We start from the raw sequence: 3,985 nt of genomic DNA, 5'->3' as shown, positions 1-3,985 counted from the left end.
ACAGGCGTCGTCCAAAACCGGATCTTCGACCCGACTTCGATGTGCGCTCGTTCGAACGGGCACGCTTCCGCGGTGCTTCGAACACTCGACGAGAGAACAGGCATCGTCCAAACATCGGCCGACGCGGCCTCGAGAGTTCCGAAGTTCGGCCCCGACGTCCCGGCTCGCCGGTCGATTCCCGCGCGGGCGGCCGCCGCACGAGGTCCGCCTTGACGCCCCGCTCGGCGTCGCCGTCGTCGTAGTCGACGTCGTAGGTCGGCTCCCGGAACTGCGTCCGCGGCGCGTGGACCGCCGCGACGACGCCCGGGAACCAGGCGCCGCCGCCCTTGAAGCGCGCCTCGACGGCGTCGCCCGCGGCGAGCGGCGGCGGGCGGTCGCGGCGCTCGTCCGCGTCCGCGCGCCAGGCCGCGAAGGGCTCGAGCAGCTCGTCGAGCGGCGCCGCCGCGAGGGCCGGGAAGACGGCCGCGACGTCGTCGGCGCCCATGGACGCCAGCGCCTCCGCGTCGACGCCCTCGTCGCGCGCCGAGGCGACGAGCGCGTCCCTGAGGCCCGGCGCGGCGACGCGCGCGATCCAGGCCTCGACGTCGTCGTCGGCCGCGGGCGCCGGCGCCTCCGCGTCGGCGTCGAGGAAGTCGACCCACGGCCCGCCGTGCGGCCAGCCCGCCCACTCGGGCAGCGGCGTCCGGACGGGCGGCGGCGCCGCGAGGTCCGCGGCCTTGGTCGCGTCCATCAGCTTCGGCGAGTTGGCGACGACGGCCCTGACGTGGTCGCAGACCGAGGACCGGCCGAACGCGCGCGCGACGGCGTAGGCCTCCGCGAGGCCGCGGATCGCGTGGCCCTGGTCCCGCACGTTGGCGGCGCTGTAGGCGCTCCAGGTGGCGCCGTGGCGGAGCTTGTCGGCCGCGGACGGCGTCGCCGTCGTCGCGAGGCGGCTCTTCGCGAGGCCCACGAGCTGCTGGATCCCGCCGTCGACGACGTCGCCCGTCGCGGCGTCGACGAGCGCCGCGCCGACGCGGCGCCGGAGCGCCGCGGACGCGGCCGTCGGCGGCGGCGCCCGCGCGTCGCCCGCGCCGAAGGCGACGCCGACGTCCCGGAGCCGCGCGGCGGCGGCGCCGAGCGCCGCGACGGCCGGCGGCGCCGCGGCCGCGGACGCGACGAGCGCCGCGACGGGCTTGAGCGTCGCGACGGTCCGGTACTGGGCCGCGTGGTGGCGCCGGTGGCGGCCCGAGCCCGTCGTGAACGCGGCGCGGATCAGCTGGCGCGTCGACGTCGAGTAGCCGCCGGGCGGCGCGCCGCAGAGGCCGAGCGTCGGCGCTTTGATGGCGTGCTTCGCGGCCTTCTCGAGGAGCGCCGCGACGGCCGGCCCGTCGACGGCGGGGCAGTTGACCGCGCGCGCGGCCGCGGCGACGGCCGCGCCCCAGGCGTCGTCGCTGAGGCGCGGCGGCTCGCGGCGCGCCCAGAGGAGCGCCGCGGCGAAGGCGCAGAGGAGCTCGCCGGGCGAGTCGCCGTAGGCGACGTCGAGGGCCAGCGTCTTCGGGTCCGCGACGCAGCGCCGCGCGTCCGGGAGCCCCGCGGCGACCTCCGCGAGCGCGCGCGCGGCGAGCGCGCCGCACGCGCGCGACCGCGCGGCGCCGTCGTCGACCTGTGTGGAAACCAACCACTGGTTTGGGTGGTCCTGACCAAACTTGAGAATTCTCTAGCTCGGTCAAATCGAAGTCGATTCGGCTGATCTTTGGACGGATCGATCGCTCTCGTCGAGTTCTCGAAGCCCAGCCGAAGAGCTTGTGTCAAAACATTCGAATACGCTCACATTGAAGTCGGGTTGAAGATTTGGTTTCCACACAGTCGTCGACGTCGGCGCGGAGGAAGTCGACGAGCTCGTCGGCGACGGGCCGCGCCGCGTCGCCGTAGGCCGCGTCGGCGGCCGCGTCGCGCGAGAGGCCGGGCGCCGGGCACCGCTCGAGCGCGGCGGCGAAGACGCGCAGGGCCAGGGCCGAGCGGCCCCGCCCGTCGAGGACGTCGCCGAGCGCGGCGGCCGAGAGCGGCCGGGGCGACGCGAGCGCGACCGCGCTCGCGACGGCCGCGGCCGCGGCCGCGTCGCCGTCGAGGCTGCCGGCGAGGGCCTCGACGGCGCGCGACGCGCAGGAGACGAAGTTCGGGTCGTCCCAGCCCGGCCGCGCCGTCGCGGGGAGCTCGACGGCCCCGGCGAGGGCGAAGTCGACGTCGCCCGCCGCCGCCGCGTCGCGTCCGCGGACCTCCGCGATGCTCCTGGCGAGGAGGCCGACGGCGGAGGGCGCGTTCGCCGCGCGCAGGCGCGAATCCACGGCGTGGAGCGCGGCGACGCCGAGGACGCGCGCGGCGTCCGGGGACTCGGCGCGCCCCGCGACCGCCGCGATCGACGCGAGCAGGTGCGCGTCGCCGCCGCACGCGGACACGGCGACGGCGGCGACGGCGTCGGCGTCCGCCCTCCCCTCGACGAAGGGACGGAGCAGCGGCGGCGCGGCGTCGTCCGTGTCCATGGGCGCGCCGTCGTCCGCGTCCATGGGCGCGGCGGCGGCCGCCGCGAGCTTGGCCTGTCGAAAGAAGCGTTCCGCGACGCGGTGGAGCTCGTCGAGGCGGCTCGGGACCCCGGGAGCGAAGCCGTCCGAAGGCCCGTTCCCGTCGCCATGCCGCAGCCGCGCCTTGGGGACCAGCTCGCCGCTCGCCTCGTCCTCGGCGACGACGTCGCAGGCTTCGGCGCCGACGCCGACGACGTAGGAGCCGGGGAGCCACCCGCGGTCGGCCTCGAAGCGCTCCACGTGGTCCCCGACCGCGAAGATCGCGGTGTCCTCGGGCTCGGTTTCGGGCGCGGCCAGGCATCGCAGCAGGCCCGCGGCGCAAAAGGCCGCGGCCGTGACCGCGTCCCCCTTCCTTTCGGCCAGCCGCGCGCAGGGCGCGAGGAACGAGAAGTGCACGGCGTCGGCGCCGAGGAGCCGGCGCGCGGCGGCGCCTTCGCCGTTCGCGACGTCGAGGAGGGCTCGCGCGCCGGGTTCGAGCGAGGTCGAGGACGCGCGCCGCGAGAGGTCGGCCGGCCGAGCGTCGTCGGACCGCGTCCCGTCGCGCCGCGCCTCCCAGGACGCCGCCCGGTTCCGGTCCTCCTCGCTCGCCGTCCCCGCGACCCGGCGCGAGAAGACGCCGAGGAGGTACCCGAGGCCGCTGCCGTCCGCGCCCAGGTCCTCGGCCTGTGTGGAATTCAACCACTGGTTTGGGTGGTCCTGACCAAACTTCAGAATTCTCTAGCTCGATCAAATCGAAGTCGATTCGGCTGATTTTTGGACGAATCGATTGCTCTCGTCGAGTTCTCGAAGCACGGCCGAAGAGGTTGCGTCGAAACTGTCGCGTATGCTCACATTGAAGTCGGGTTGAAGATTTGAATTCCACACAGTCCTCGGCGATGCGCTCGGCGTCGGCGTAGGCGCGCGCCAGCGTCGCCGCGCGGCCGAGGAGCTCGTCGACGCAGGCGCGGAACCCGCCCAGGAAGAACGTCCGCCCGGCGACGTTCGCCTCGTCGAGCCACGCGGCGTCGCCGACGGCGCCGCCGACGAGCGCGCGCTTCGCGGGGTCCTTCCAGACGTCCGCGACCGCGCGCGCGACGGCGCCGACGCGGGCCGCGGCGACGTCCGCGTCGCCGTCGTCGTAGGACGCGGCGAGCTGCGCCGTGACCGCCGATCCGAAGGCGCCGAAGTCGCGGCGCGCGGGCGGGCCGGCGCGCCAGCACTCGCAGACCGCGCCCGCCGGGGCCTCGACGAAGTAGGACGCGGCCGCGGCCTCGGCGGCGCTCTCGACGGCCGTGGTCCAGACGGCCAGGTACGCGCGGCGCTCGGCCGCCGCGCGCGCGGCCCGGGCCTTGGCCGCGTCGACGCAGGCCTGGCGCGGCGCGTATCCCGCGGGCACCTCGAAGCGCGCCCAGGCCTCGCGGAGCGCCGCGGCCGCGGCCTCGGCCGCG

This window comes from Aureococcus anophagefferens (genome assembly GCF_000186865.1).
Source record: "Aureococcus anophagefferens unplaced genomic scaffold AURANscaffold_1, whole genome shotgun sequence".
NCBI lineage: Eukaryota > Pelagophyceae > Pelagomonadales > Pelagomonadaceae > Aureococcus > Aureococcus anophagefferens.
The sequence above is the reverse complement of the archived record's forward strand: the minus strand, read 5'-3'. Positions refer to the sequence as shown.